Source organism: Culex quinquefasciatus, chromosome 3 (genome assembly GCF_015732765.1).
Source record: "Culex quinquefasciatus strain JHB chromosome 3, VPISU_Cqui_1.0_pri_paternal, whole genome shotgun sequence".
In the NCBI taxonomy this organism is placed as follows: domain Eukaryota; kingdom Metazoa; phylum Arthropoda; class Insecta; order Diptera; family Culicidae; genus Culex; species Culex quinquefasciatus.
Window position 1 is genome coordinate 61,640,171 of NC_051863.1, and position 16,598 is coordinate 61,656,768.

Here is a 16,598-nt window from a genome sequence, read left to right on the forward strand (position 1 = left end):
TAACGTTTCCCAATCACTCGATCGAGAGACGTGAGAATAATGTAGGGGAACATGAATGACAGCCTAAATAAAGTGTTTTTGACTATGACTAAAGTAAAAAATAGCCCAAATTAAAGTGAGTAAGCAAAATGTTGATTCAATAGCGGAAAACGGCAAAAGTGATGAGAATTGATCGAACGACTTAGTGTGATTAAAATGGGTATATTTCCCTTATCTTTGAAAACATTGAAATAGCACGATTATGCACCATTCTAATCAGAAATTTGCCAGAATTTCAACAAGCATCTTGCCAAGTTTTTTGTCATACTAGTCATGTCTAACCACCTGCACCACCGTGCATCAGGATTTTTTGGTATTATAATAAGTATTGATATCATTTGAACCATAAATCAAAACATTAAAAATAGAAAAAAAACGATTTTTTTTCTGGGACCATCCATAAACCACGAGGGCACAGTGGTCGGAAACGCAAATTTAGCAGGAATAATTTATTTCCGCTTCAGGGATGCATTTTCGAGCTTCGGTGTCTAAGAAGCATTTGTTAAAAATGAAATTTTACATTTTTTGGTCAGAACGATATTAGGGTGGTCCAACAATTACTAATATTTTCAAAAACTATCTTCGCTTCTAGATGAGATAGAGGTATACTTTCTTCAACAGTATTGTAGTACTAGCCATTTCAAACAACTTTGTCGAAGACACCAAATCTCTATCTCTTAATCTGATCATTCTACAGCATTTTATATGAAAAACAGTAGGGTGGCCCATCAATAAAGTGTTTTTATTGCGTATCTTTTTTGTATTATTTTTGGCAATTTTGGTGTCTTCGGGACATATTTAGAGCATAAAAATACGCGTCTTTTGAACTGTCAACGAAGTCGCTAGGTCATTTTGGTAAAAAGTTACAGCGTTTTTAAAGTTTTTAATAGGCCTTTTTCAAATGTTTGTATCTTTTCGAGGGGGACACAAAAAAATACGCTCCGCGGTGCATCTGAAAGCTCAAAACTTCTTCTTTAATATGAATATAACTTCTCAAAAGGTTTTTTCTTAAACTCAAGTTACAGCGATTTAAAAATGGTCATTTTATGAGATTTTGTACCATGCTCTATGAGGAAATTTACATGAATATCGCATTAATCAGTATCAAAACTGCTCTCAGTGAGCTCAAATGCAGGTAAAATGCAGGACAAACGTGGTCGAACCTGGTTTTATTGCAACTAAGGTGGTCTTAGATGAACTAGGGTGGTTCATATTCGTTCACTCTTATTTTTTTTAAATCGCATAGAAAGAAAAATTAAAGAAAAAAAACAGTTGAAATTTAAATGCATAACCTGTTTTAAATAGTTGACGGAGATTTTAAAAAATAGTTTCAGGGAAAAATGCACACTTTAGAAATTGATCTTAGAAGTTGATTGAAGTTGATTTCCGCGTATTTTTATGCTCTAAATATGTCCTGAAGACACCAAAAATGCCAAAAATAATACAAAAAAGATACGCAATAACACTTTTTTGATGGGCCACCCTACTGCTTTTCATATAAAATGCTGTAGAATGATCAGATTAAGAGATAGAGATTTGGTGTCTTCGACAAAGTTGTTTGAAATGGCTAGTACTACAATACTGTTGAAGAAAGTATACCTCTATTTCATCTAGAAGCGAAGATAGTTTTTGAAAATATTAGTAATTGTTGGACCACCCTAATATCATTTTGACCAAAGGATGTAGAATTTCATTTTTAACAAATGCTTCTTAGACACCGAAGCTCGAAAATGCATCCCTGAAGCGGAAATAAATTATTCCTGTTAAATTTGCGTTTCCGACCACTGTGGAGGGGAAGGGGGGTTTCGCCTTTGCTAGTGCTGAAGCCTTAATCTTGATTATGAGAAAAAAAATTTGAACAACCCTAGCCAAATATGTCAACAACTAGTTTATTTAACATTATTCAGACGTGCTAATTTAATTCAGAGCAGCCCATACTTTCAGTAAAGTCAATGTTTGCATTTTACCACGAACATTGAATGTTTTTAAATCTATCGAAATTTTATGTCTGATTTTATGTAAACAGTGATGTTGAGTTACGCTCGTTTCGAATGTTATTTGCTGTTATTATAGTTTTATTTAAAATCGCTAGCAAGTTCGGTCATATCTCGGATTTCGTTCCACTTTAAGGGGTTACATTAGGATGTAACAAAAATGACTTTTTGGCGGGCATTCGAGGGTTTGTTCCGGTGGACGTATTGAGCTCAAATCCAAAATATGAGCTTAATTGGGTGTAACAGGAGCTGGCGCTTTGCATTTGAATTATAAATGGGATTTAACCCAGCCCCGGCAAAAAAGATATGCGTCACGCCTAGCGACGCCCTAGACGCCATTTTATTTTCCTGGGGTCAATTTTTTGAAAAAAAAAATACCAAAATTTGAAGGTCTGTACCGAGCTCCAGAGTGCTCCAAACTTTAATGTTATGTATACCAAAAGATGCGAATGGATCTGGCCTACGCGCCAATGATGTTGAAAATAAACGCTTTAGTGGCCAAAATGCCTCAAGAAGCGACATTTTTGAAAAATCTTTTTTTTAAGGGATAAATCCCATTTAAAATTTAAATGCGCAAAGAGTAGAGCAACTTTTTGTGAACATTTCTGTTTATTTTCACTTTAACTAAAAGTTATTCTATTCTTTTTACGAGCATTTGAAAAAAATATTTCCAAAATGTATTCTTATCAAACGAATGCATTAGGCCGCGCCTATTTTCATATTTTCAGCTTAGTTTTTTTTTACTTCCAGCGCTCTTTTGGGTCTGCTTAGTGCTGCCAAAATTGATGAAATTTTAAGCGAACACTCACGGAACGCTACTTTATAGAGAAAATTTCCTAGCATCACTGGCTCACTCCAACAGGCGCTGCTGGTGGTTTTGGTGGCCACTCTTTGTTCTTTATTTGCCTTCGCTTCTCGCTCGTTTTTCTTCAGCCTTCGATTGGAATGGGTCGTAACGTCAAAAGACTTAGCGCGTTTGTTTTTTTGATGGCGCTTGCTAATTATTTACATGTTTCGGGATTATTTTCAAGTTCAAGTTTCAAGTTAATTTTGTCAATAGTTAAAACATATATTTTAATGTCCTAAAAACAAAACCCGACCTCTGACATTTTTGTCGATTTACATGTATGTAATAACCTTTTATTTGATATTTGACTCACAATGTATTTGAAAACCATTCAAAAGTTGTTTTACAATATTATAGTTTTTTCTTTTGTTTTTCTTACAAAAAAGAAAGGTTTAAGATTAGCATTTGGAATTGACAGTACAGTCCAGACTCGATTATCCGAAGGCCTTGGCAAAATTTCACTTCGGATAATTGAATCACGAAAAAATAAATGTTTTTTTTTTTTGTTATCTTATTTTTAATTGTCGAGCTTGAGTGTGACCTCTAAACTACTTTAAAGGGATTTAGAATCCGAGATGGTGCACGCAGAAAAATAAGGCATATTTGAATCAACAAAAGTCAAAGTAGTTATGTCACAGACATAACCGGAATGGCGTAGACTACGTAAAGTTTTGATATGTGAATCATTTCTTAATTTTGATGAATTAGCTAGACACTTGAAATACATTAACGGAATAAGATCGTGAATGCGATCGGTAAATTCAGTCGGACCGTGTACGTACCGGTTGTTGAAACAGAATTTATATACGATTCGAATTGACTTTTACTAGAAAGAGATGGCAAATCTAATGCGAACAAAACCGCAGCTACCATGTAAACATACTTTGAATGTGTTGATAAATCTTTGACTAGACAACATCGAATGGAGGAAGGAAAGAGAAGAACGAAAAACGATTTTTTCGCGAACCGAGTGAATGTTTGGTAGCAGAATAAGGGGGAGGGCAGCCTCAGAAAGCTGTGCAATCCGTCACCCCCGAAGTAAATCGTGTCAATTCAATTAGAGGGAAGGAAGATATAAGCGTTTGACGGATGACGCAGTATTCCAGGGCCTTCGGCCCGGGTTTTTAGGAGTTGGGGGCGAGCAGCCTCAGAAAGCTGTGCAGACCGTCGCCCCGAAAACCAAAATTTGTTCCTGAAATATAAACTGTAATTATTCATTGCGCTGCCTCGCCCCGGGTGGGACGAGGGATGGGAAGTGAGGGAACTCCGAAGAGTTGGAAAGTTTAACAACTAGAATATGGAAGTTTCACAACCACGGCTTGACCCACGAGAGGCAACTTTTCGGCGAGAAGGAGCAAGCGCGCGCCCCATCTTGTTGCTGAGCGCGCGTTCTTATATATGATTCCGGTCTGCTACTTCCCCTCCTTTTTCGCGACCGACACTCGGTCGCGTTGCTCGGATGATTTTCCCCTCAAAATAGGTACTTGACATTCCCGTCCGTGAGTGGGAAGCGCTCATTTTGCTTGCAAAATCTCTGCTTTTTGAAAACATTTTAAAACATTCAATTGTTTCAATAGTAAAACTATTTTGCCAACAATGAAAGTTTTATAGCAAATTGCTGAATAATTTTCGAATCGAATGGAACCAAAATCGTGCCGATTCGATTTGAGGGAAGGAAGATATAAGCGATTGACGGATGACGCAATATTCCAGGGCCTTCGGCCCGGGTTTTTTGGAATGACACCCCAGTACCTTCGACAAAGACGTAAGTCTACGTCAAAACATTTTGTTGATTTGAAAATCAAGATTTTTGTTGAATCAACGCTAAACGTCAATGCAACTTTTTCAAAAGAACAACAGATTTTTGTGGAATTGAGAAAATTCAAGGTTTGTTTCAACGCGAAATCGGCGTTGATTATATTCAACAAAAATTTTGATGAAACAAACCTTGTACAGGCTAATTCTACAAAACATTTTTCTGTGTGTGGTTAAAATGGCGGTTTTGAAGCATTGAAAATATACATTTTCTAATTTAATAGGTATTCAACAATTCAAAATCGACTTAAATTGGGCTGCTGAACTTAAATTTGATGTTAAAAGTAAGAAAATGAAAAAATAAGGAAAACTAATTCGTGATTCGATTATCCAAAGTCTCATACAAACCTTCGGATAATCGAACTTCGGATAATCGAGTCCGGACTGTATCATCAATCTTCGTTGTTCCAATATTTCTTAGCATTGGTGTCTACCCGTAGTTGCTACTCTGTTATTGACCAAGACCCCAAGAATTGCTCCGTGGACCACAGATGAAGAGTAGGAACCAATCATCACCACTTTGCAACTTTCAAATGTCCCTATCATGCTAGCCAATCACAGCGCCGGCCACGACCAGTGGTAAGACACGGGGAAGTGGATGGGAATTTTAGTCCAATACTTGAGTGATGAAGACCGCTAAATCGGCTGCGTCTTCGACAAAGTATCACGTGAGGTTTGAGGGTGTTAGTAAGATGGATGTGAAGCCAGGATTCACCGTGGTAAGTGATGCGGCCGGTCAAATCTATTTATGGTTCTTAATTCTTCGTATGTTCTTGGATTCATTTAGGAAGCTTTCCAATTCGGTTCACCATGTTTTTTTGTGGTGAATTCCTTGTCGTGTTGAAAGTTCAAAAGTTCTTCGTTGTTCCAATATTTCTTCGTGAAAAACACATCGGATATATCTTCAAAAAAAAAAATCATGGACGATTGATTTTCGATACCCTATCGATTGAGGATGACAGAACTTTTCTATCTTGAATCCGCGATTTTTGAGAATTGATTTGCCGTACAGATCACGTGATGTGGTAAAAACGTACTGATTTTTTTTGTAGAGGAATTCTGAGAGTCCGTAATACCGATCTCAGTTCTTTTGACACAATTGGGTCCTAAAATGAAGCTTAGATTGCTGATATTATTGTTTACAGCGATAAAGCTTATTTTTCTGAGTACAATGACCCTTTGTACGACCACAAAGAATTAAAAATTGATTTTTAAATCAATTTTGAAAAATTAACCTCGCGGTCCTTCTTGACAGAAGAGCTTCTACTTGACAGCTCGTTCCAAGGGGACCATAGTTGATCCATCGAAAAAATGTTGTCTTGTCAAAAAAAATTTTTGCATTAAAATGAAAAATAGTGATCAGAAATGGTTTTTAATCGTGTTTTTTACCGTTGTACATAAAAATTGGCATAGGACTTTAGTACCCAATTGAAAAGTTATATGCTGAACCCGCTGAACCTGAACCAGTTCAAGACATTTTTTTTTTATTTTATCCTTCACGGATTTGTTGGTGAGAGTTATAGGTACTGATAAATTTATTGCTATTTTCAAATTTCTTTAAAACAAACAAGTCCAATAAAAAAAAGTTAGGATGAATTGAAAAAGAAGAGGTTTTTGCCGTTCAGTGGTTTTATATGAGTTTCTAACTCATCAAAAACTTCTGAAAATCTGAATCGACTAATGTTAACGTCAATATACAATCGCATTTTTAATCTTCTATTATTATACTAAATAATTCCTCTACAGTTTTTGTTATACCAAACATCCATATCGGCTGAGTGTACGGATTTTAGATTAGTAAGAGTTAGTAGCATTCACTTGCATTCTAAGTGTTTTTTTTTTTCGTTTTATTTTAGGTGCATTTTATGACTAGAAATGCATTTAGATCAATTTAAATATCCCGGATACATACATAGGTAGAGCAAACAAACTTTTTTTTGTGTGTTATTTAAGATTAAACTCCCACAAGCGTTTTCGTTTTCGTTTTCGTTTTACGGAGCAAGGTGGGGGACGCGGCCTCAAGTCAGTCCAAGTCCGGTTTCTTGTGGAAAAAAGGGTAGTGGCCGAACTAGTATTGCATACCAAATGAACACCACCGGAAGATATAGGGATCGGGAGGGGAGGTGAAAGAAAATTAGTGTTTATGTGAGTAGTAAGAACTTGGATGATTTGAGCAGTTACGGTAATCTAAGTTTAACACTGAATAAAGAAAATCTGAAATTGTGATTCAAAGTAAGAAGGCCCGGAATAAATTAAATTATTAGTTAATTAAATAAGAAAATGTAACTAATCGGAGATCTATACAAAAGAAACCTATGATGTATTCCAAATTTAAAGGAAATAAAAATACTAGAGAAAAAAGATGAAAACTAACTGCCGATCTGTCACGTCCGTCAATAGTCTTGTCGTACATTACAACTAGAAACAGATCTGCCAATGAAATGTTACACTTCGTTCAAATCAACTAATCATTTAAGTCCAATTATTCATCTACGGAAAACTATCTAACTTTAATCAACAACCTAAACTAAACTGTCTGAAAGTAAATTTAATCTCAAATCCCCGAATGTTTTATTATAACGCCAAATAAGGTAAAGGATCTTGTTTTTAAACCAGTCTTGCCGCTTCCAAAAACCAATAAACATAAATGAACAGTTCATAAGTTGAACACTAGTAATTAAGACGACTATTTCATGCCATTCATTTCATTAGGGCATAGAGCTTTGCAAACAAGAGTGCATCTCTATTATACCTTATGTAAACTGTCATTTGAGTGAAGGAGACACACTCCTGTTCACAAAACCCATGCGCCCTTTTGAAATGTTAGGCTTCATTTGATCGTCAAGGCTCCAGTAGACCCTCGATTCGCAACAATGGTCGATACAACCATAATCCGAAAACCGTTAGTTCAACAGATTAACGAATTTTGTCCGATATCATCGCACTATTGATTGACCGAGACTCTATGGAAATTTTGACATATCAAAATGATACGTAATAATTTTTTTTTTTAAATAAATTTCAAAATCTATTCTATCCTACAATGCCTAGAAGAGGCCTCTGTTTCTGTTGTGAGTAAGCGCTGGTTTCAGAGTTCATTTTTCAATTTAAAAGGGGTGGGAGACGACTAATTTGCTTCATGAACTCCTACTCGGCTTTGGGACCACCTCTTAAGACACTGATGGCTCCTAGCTAGGAATTAAACCTAGACACAGCGTCGAGGCCCGCTTCGCATGGCAAAAATGTTGGCTGGGGGGAAGTGATATTATCACGAAATTTTATTTTAAAGCCAACATTGCTAACGGCGTCGAGGTCCTTACTCATGCCCAAGGAAGATTAAACTCCCACAAGCGTTTTAAAGTTAAATAACCCGACATCCCTTCTCTTTGTTGGTTCCCCGAAAAAAGTTGTTTGATGGTTAAAGCAAATGTTTCAGCACATATTGTGCTGAATGTTCAAGAAGTGTTAAAAAGTAGTTTTACTAAAAACAACATCGATTCAAATTTCGTCTGCCTGTGTGGATCAATCGTACCGCGCACTGGACTCACAATCCAGAGGTTGCCGGTTCGAATCCCGGGGCGGACGCAAAAAATTCTAAGTGTAAATATAGGTATTCGGTGCCCTCTCCCCGTGCCCATACCTTCACACTTAGGAGACCCGGGAGGCGGAGTCTTGTCGCAAAAAGAACGATACACGCCTGTGGACCCGTTGACGAAACCGCAAGGTTTAAGAGGGCCACATTATAAGGTGTTACGTCGATTCCGTTTTCAAATTTTGTATATTCTAAAAGCCCTCATAAAACTGAGAACACATCGAAAAAAAAACTAGGCGGGACAGGTTGCGGGGTACGGGAGGTCACTCTTTATCATCGCTACCGCAGCAGCGACGGGCGACCAAGTACGAGCGCAAAAAAAAGAGCGTGAAAGAGACTGAACTACGGCGACGAACGGCAACGACGACGACACCACGGAAAAGGGGGTACACAACACAGACCACCAAGCGGAATCAGGTGATTATGCCTATACAAGTTACAAATTTCATCCAGAAGCACTGTCCATGGTTCTGCGGGAACCTACTCCTCCGGGATTTCTCAGTTTCACACCGCGGGGGTTCTTCCTGATAAGACTCTCTGGAACTGCTCCTCGGTGTGTGGTTTTGGAACTGGGACACCTGCCCAACTCTCACCCCCAGAAAGAGAACGGAAACTGTGGAATTTCCAGAGGGGGGACGACGACCACCTTCCCTCCCACTTTCCCTTCTCCTACTGCTCCAGATTGTGGTGATTCTCGCGACACAATCAATTCCGCGACGACGACGTGTAAGCCATTGTGGCCACCGCACAACTCTTCGCACAGACGTACACACACACACAATTCTTGCGACGGAATTTCGATTTTTCACCCAGTTGCTTCCGTCGGACCAAAACACTTGGCACAGGTTCCCGTTTTTCACCACCCCTCCCTGCTCGGCTGCGCTCCAGCAACGGTGGAAAATTACATTTTTGAAACCTTCGCAGAAAGAACGAACCCGGACGAACAGAAAAAGAAAAAATTCCACTATCAGGTTATTTCGCTTGCCTTCTTTTCCTTTCTTCACAGAGACGGAATAATGCACTTTGCGCTCGCCCCAATCCTTCAACACTGCTTCTCTCTCCGCGGACTTTTTTTCAAACACACACACCTTCTTCGCGACTTGTACGACGGACGACGACGGGACTTCTGACAGTTTGCGCTAAGCGGGCTGGCGATTTTCCCGTTCGTTTTTGCCCTGTTTCTGTCTCGCTTGCGCGAGTGTGTACCGTTCCAGTTTTGCCGTGTTTCTCTTCTCCACTTTTGACACTACCAGCAAGTGTTGTTGTTGTTGTTGTTGGCTGATTAGGTGGTGACATCACACGCAGGCATAGACAAGAAGAGTTTTAAGCAGTTATATTTCTACTGTTAAAATTCTTCTGAATCGTTTTCTTGGATTAAAAAAAAATGTTATTCAACGAAACGAAAGCCAACAAATACAACAACCATGGAGTCAGCTGATTTCATACGATTTCTGATCCCAAAACATCTTGGCAAATTTTTCATGAATGCTTTATCCACCTGTCTGTGGCTGTCATTTTTGTTTTTGTTTCCCCGTCTTTCGCTCGACTCCCCCTCCCCCACCACAACCACCCAGTTGTGGTGAATTTCGAGACGACCACGGGTTTTGCCTGACAGGTAAGGTAGAGCGAAAATCTGGCTGCAGGCTGAAGGTGCTTGGCAGAATGGACACTGCGAGAAAAAGTGTTTAGTCAGTTTTCTATTCTTATACTGCTCCTGATCGCATAAATTTACGGCAACGTTTCAAAAGGCATCATGTACATTTTGACACTTTCTGTGTTATTGCATATTCTGAAAGTACTCCTAATAAGCTACCTCTCTACCAAAAATGAGCAAAAGTTACATCAGTAAAGTCTATTTAATATTGATTTTTAATAATGTAACATAAACAAAAAAATCTCTGGCATCAGCAGTGCCTGTTTATATAGCTTTGTCAACCTGTCAAATCATAAAAAAAACTTCTCTTCGACTTGCAAAAAGCTCCATGTACATTCGGCGAAGAAAAACGAATCATAACAAAGCTTCCCCTCCAATGACAACAAGGTGATAAAGACGTTTGTGATTTAAAAAGAATTTATGTTTGTATGTAATATAATGTAATATAATGACGGAAATAATGTTCAAGTACCGTCATCTGGGGTGAACCGGGACTACAGTCTGAATAGGGACAGCAGTGTTTAGAGCACTTAAAGGTTTTAAATTTGGAAATGGATGTACACATTTTGTTGGTCTGAGTCTGTTCTATCCGAAACCAACCAGAAAAATCAAAATATTATGCTCTAACATGGTTAAAACTGCTGTCCCAATTCGCCCCATGTGTCCCAATTCGCCCCAGTTGACGGTATCAATAATTGCATCATTTTTCATCGTTTGTTATCATCAGAACATCTTCTTTTGCTTTTATATAAAAATGGGAATAGGGCCCTAAAGCCTAAGGGTTAAGCACTTCGAGTATACCGCATACTGTGTATGGCAGCGTACCATACGTACCATACTGCAGTTCACTGGATTCGAGGCGTTACGTTTCCAAGCTTCTTGACAGTTGTTGCCGTATCAACAAACTCAAGAGGAAATTTTGAAATTTAGAATTCTTGTTGCTGCCTTCGCACTGTTTCCAGAGTTTTTCATTCCGTTTTCATTGAACTTCTAAAGAAAGTAAGATTATTTTCATGCAAGTATTGCAGGTCGCATAGAATTTGCAAAGGTATGTTTGCGCCTCGCCTCGAAACGAGTTGTGGTGAAGGGAAGGTTTTATTTTAAAATTGATTCAAAAATCTATTTTAAATCCTTTGCGGTCGTACAAAGAGTCATTGTACTCCAAAAATTAAGCTTTATCGTTGTGAACAATTATAACAAAAATTTAGGCTTGATTTTAGTACCCAATTATGCGTAGAAGTTCAACGATGAGACAAACAGACTTGGTGTTGTTTTCAATGATTTTCTGAACGAAGTACTAGATTTTATGTGTTTTTCTGAAAGTATACGTAAAACTAATCTTAAAAATGGTAAAAAGTTAGAATCGTCCAAAACTGACATGATACAATTATGCGTAAAGCGGTATACGCACTTCGGAAGGAACCGGTCGAGAAAAAAATCAAATGGGCAGCAGCGGCAGCCCAAGCAAGTCAGAGAGGGTGAAGAAAAGCCCCAAGAAATCGCTCCCTCTCCTTTGTTCTGCTGTTCGTAAAGCTGTTTCTTGACCCCTTTCCTTCCGATCTGCATACTAGCCTTAAAACAGCAAATAAAAATCGCATTTCTTTTTGTTTTCGTCAAATCTTACATTTTTTGAAAACTAATTATTGCAAAACAGGTGAACTAGTGTGAAATGCATTTAAAACACTTATTTCATTGAAATCAAGGGGTAGGACAGAGAGTTATATTGAGAAAGTCTGAATAATTTTGAGTAACATTGAGCCACTCAAAGTTTTTCAATACTCCCAAACGACGTAACGAATTTTGACACTGACATTTAGCACAAGAGACGACTGACTTTGACAGACACAAAAACCAAGCCTGATCAGAAACAACGTGGAGCGTAAAAAATTCGGCATTTCACACACGAAATATTTTGTTTTGCGCTGAGCAGCTGCAGGACGTCTCCGGATCGTCATCTGGAGGAGGATGATCTAAATGTGTGTAGGGCGCTAGTGGATTAGTATAAAATCAAGTTCCCCGTACTGTCCCGCGACTACTGGCAGCCGTTTTCGATCTTCACTTGTGATACGTACCACAAGCTTGTAAAACCCACAAATCAAATTGCTGTAGTCCGAGTCGAAAGATCGTGCCATTATGTGCAATGGTTGCAAAGGCCTGCATTTACGAGATGAATCGCCACGCGATCTGACGATGTTCGCGTGTTGAAGCATTTTAAGGGTCTTAAAAGCACGCCTGTTTCGTCTCTGTTCCGCCTCCTCATCCTGGACGATAACATCAGGATGGAGGCCCACGCCGTCGCCCGCGTGACAATAAACGCTCTTCGAACCGGCATCACCGAGACGATCGCCAAAACTATGAAAATCCATACGGCCAGAAAGTTTATTCAGCGGAACGGTTCGTGGGCGATTCGGAACATGGTTTCAAATCAGTGTGACACGTTCCTAAGTCACGGCGCCAAGAACCTGCTCAACCAGGCCATCGGCCGCCAAAGGTATCGAAACCGACCGCATTAAAAAAACCAAGCAAAAATAAACACTTTTATTTATTAGTTTTGTTTGACTCCTTTGAAAATAGCTGAATTCAAGTACCCGCAGGAAATAAACGGAAGTCGTCTTCTGGTTCACTCAAGAGAACAGTCCTCGCGGTCGCTAGTATCGAATGTTGATTGGTGGCCTTTGCGGCTACCACGCAAAGAGGATTGGGTGGGACCCGGAAGACGATAGCGGCATCACCAGACTCGATAGACTTTGGATGATCCTTGGTGGACTTGCGGTGTGGCAAGCCAGCACTGGGATGTATACGTTGGAGATTTAACCGGGGTGGTTCAGCACGATGACCTGGGCGGTAAGTTCTTTGAGTCGGCGACGTACCACAACGCACTCCTCGACAGACACGTTCTTGACGTTGTTTCCGGACACGGCCTCCGGCATGGCTTTTTGGTGCATTTCGACGGACTTGACCGGGGCGAATACGATGGCGATATCGAACTTGTTCACACCGGTTTCCGTTCCCTTGCCACCGATTTTGTTGACGTCCTTTAGGTGCAGATGCATGGGCTTGTCGGTGGGGCGGGTCGGCGTCAGGATGCCATCCATAGTCACAAACAGGCACTTGCCGTCAGCTTTGCCCTCTTGCGCTCGATGGCCCATCCCTTGAACTAGTAAATCTTGCTAGACGGTTCCCACATGTTGTCTCCGTGCCATCCGGAGATGGGCATGATAGCGACGGCGGCCGGGTTGTTGCCGATCTTCTTGATATAGGACGACACTTCCATCTTGATTTTCTCGAAACGGGCCTCGTACGATTCCATCTTGTTGACATCGACGATCAGTTGTTTGACACCGGGGGGTAAAGACGAGCAGGGCATTCTCTTGAGCCTTGAATTCACCGGTACAGGCGGAATAGATTGTTCCGGGTTTCGTTGAATGATGACTATGGAAAGTTTAGCAGCATCGTGGCGTGAAAATATTTCTAACTAAACTGTAAACACGCTTTTCTGTCAAGCTCTGTCAAACACAGGTTTATTCACAAATTCCGCAACTCGGTGAAAAAAAAAAAATCATGGGTAAGATTGAGTAACTCTGAGTAACTTTGAGCCACAATGAGTAATTTTGTGAAATTGAGTCACTCTGTTACTCTGTGTCTTACCCCTTGATTGAAATGGTGATAATATGGCTCGTTATTTAATTTTTATTATTTTTTATAAGGCTTTCTAGGCCCAGTGAAAAAAATATAATTTAACTCAAAAATGACGAACTCCTCGTCACAGTGTCCTGATGCAAACAATGATCGAGCTGTAGCTGTCACAGCCCTGCGAAGTATGTTGTCTGACATATCGGGCAGCCAGTCAAAAAAACCAGCTAGAAGTCGCCTGACAAAAAACTTTTGCTAGAAAGAGATAGGAAACCTGATGCAAACAAACGTCCAGCTGTCATGTAAACATATTGTGGTTTCGGAAATAAATCGAATTTTTGCGGCGACTTATCTGACACTACGATTTGCAAACTTATCAACTCTAATTCTTAGTGTAACATGTTGTGTTGAACGCGAGGATAAACGTCACTGAAAAATATTTTGTCGCTCTGGCACCAAATCGAAACGAGCGATTTCCACTCTCGCCGCACCTTTTCTCTCCGCCTTTTTCTGTCAAGCTTAATAGCATCAGAGCTTGTGTGATGCCGTTGGAGATTTTGGATGATGATGTTAACCATTTCTGGAGGTAAAAATAGTGCATATTTTATTTTGTTTTTCATTAAATAAACAAAAAAAGTTGGTTCATCCACCGACATAAATTTTCGTCAATCAAAACAATATGAGGAATCACAACAAATTTGGTTTACACACTGATCAAGTAATACCAAATTAACCTTGACAGAAAAAGGCGGAGAGAAAAAGTGCGGCGAGAGTGGAAATCGCTCGATTCGGTTTAGTGCCAGAGCGACAATACTTTGAATGTGTTGGTAAATTTGTGACTAGAAAGCCTTATATATATGAAGGTAACGCTTGTAATGGTACAAGGGTACTGTCAAACCAATTTTGTAATGCACGTTCACGTCAAGTCATTCTTGAGCTCATGTCGAAAAAAAAAATTCTTGCTTCGCTAATCTCAGCAACAACAACAAAATCAGGTGAAATAGCGTAGCCCACTGATTCCCAAAATATGTTTGCCCAGGGCCAACTTCCATACAACAATGGTGGGGCTCACCGCCATTCTAGAAACTCGTCAGGCTCCACTACACACACAAAAATATTACGGTAATGACAAAAGTAGCTTACTTTTGAATTAAAAAGTTGTTAAAATTTGCTACATTAAAAGTTTTTTTCTTATTTTAAAAATGAAAAGTTTTACTGCTACAGTTTTTGAAAATCTCATTTCTCACTAATTTAAAAGCGAGGGGCGCGAAACTGGCCTTAATATATTTAATTTGCGCATTTAATGTATTAAGGAATTAAATTCCTCTTGTCAACGAACATTTGACAGCGCCCAACCTGCTTTGTCGAAAACATTGATTTGTTTGCGTCTCCTTCCTGTCAAGTCTTCCTGTCGAACTTGCGCAGGTTTCGAAATACTCAACCCGCATCAACAAGGAGGTCATCGAGCTGAGGGCAAGTGCGTCGAGAAACTGATCGCTTCCGGCCGCGAGAAGCTGTCCTCGATGTCGTTCGGTGGTGCTGTGTCTGCCGCTGCCGCCGAGCGGAAGGAAGAGGATAGTAGATGAAAGAGTCCGAGGACGACATGAGCTGAGTTTCATTAAATAAGGGAATTCCCCGTGGCCACATCGCCGGATGGCTGCACTGGCGTTTTGCTCCCGGAGACGGAAGAAGGGCACTGTTCTAGCAGTGGTTCCGGAAGTGTTTCTACGAAATGCAAAAAGAAGGAAAATGCTAATAGCACATATACAAAAAAGTGCAATAATGATTTATTTCGTTTTCGTTGTTGGAATTGAAACAATAAATAAAGAATAATCTGCTTGTGTTTATGCTTCCCACGATCGGCACGATCGCAGGTCCATCGAAGTTTCCGCCTGTCCGTTTTAACTGGGTTCGGTTGCTTCGACAGAGGCTCCCGAATGCGCGACAGCCGCAAGTACCGGTTCGACCTTCGACGAACTTCTTAACTCGGGTTCCATCTCGGCGGCGGTTGCTTTGTTCTTTTCGAAGAATTCCGGCTTGACAGGTCCTTCCTCCGCTACTTCTGGAGAATGTTCGGTTCGCAAAGCAGGTGGGGATTTTAAACCAGATAAATCAGCTGCGGTGGCTACTACAACTTTGGTTGGTGCGTCGCTTGGCGGGGGAAAGGTTTTGTTGCCGCTGCTCCTGGAACTTGCGCGATAATACGATGGATTTTGAGTCCGCTCGACGACTACTCTAGCTCGGGCGGTCGAAGTAGACGGCGACTGGTTGGTAGGACTGCTTGTGATGACAATCTGGCCGACGCTGCTGGCTTGGACGAGTTGTGCCGATCGGACCAGGGTTGGTGAGTGGGTCGGGGATCGTGGCCCGTTTGTCAAATGCTGCTAATATCTGAAACTGAGAGTATAATAGATTCTGATACTGACCCACCGTTGAGGGACAACATACCTTTAGATCGTCTAAAGTACTTTGCCGGCCCGCTATCAGTCTCGTCCGCCGCATCCGGCAGCATCTTATGATTGCCCTTGTAGAAGGCACACGCTGAAACCTCCAGCGCCGAGTCGTCACAATGAACAAATCACGTTCAGGGTTTTATTCTCCGGCACGGGCAGCGCCTGCTTGTAGCAGTGAAGGGCGGTCGCAGTCGTTTCTTCACGTCAAGTCTCCTGAATCCTCCACCAAGCATTGACGATAGCGAACATCGGTCGGTAATGGTAATCAAATACAACCAAATCGAATGGCACGAGTTGTCAGCATTTGGACCCGGTGTCGCAGAAGAACGTGGCACCGTTGTTGCCACCGGACACGAGGACACTTTACGGGCCAGCCACTTTCTTTTTGAAGATAAAAATAAAAATATTCCTCCAAAAACAACAACAATCACACGAGATGTCGAACTGTCAAACGTCGTCGGCAAACCAATGTGATGTAAAGAGAGGTGGCGATGTTATGATCGTAAACAAAAGTTAATTCGTTAATTCCTGCAGTTAATTAATTAAATATATTTAATTTTTTACTATTGTC

The 16,598-nt window shown here is 40.3% G+C and overlaps 1 protein-coding gene and 1 pseudogene across 10 annotated transcripts in view; both read right to left on the minus strand.

Moving 5' to 3' along the window:
* The window catches only part of LOC6043452 (ubiquitin carboxyl-terminal hydrolase 32), a 53,902-nt gene extending 44,471 nt beyond the window's left edge, over positions 1-9,431 (minus strand). For 4 of the 10 annotated variants that reach the window (XM_038258985.1, XM_038258984.1, XM_038258987.1 and 1 more), the window contains exon 1: positions 8,772-9,430. The gene's annotated coding sequence lies outside the window, so the exon portion shown is untranslated. Of the gene's footprint in view, positions 1-8,771 lie in introns of all 10 variants that reach the window. The other 6 variants (XM_038258983.1, XM_038258978.1, XM_038258982.1 and 3 more) reach the window with 4 other exon arrangements.
* Positions 9,432-12,464: 3,033 nt separating this feature from the next.
* On the minus strand, positions 12,465-13,453 carry LOC119769591 (annotated as a pseudogene).
* Between the last annotated feature and the right edge of the window lie 3,145 nt (positions 13,454-16,598).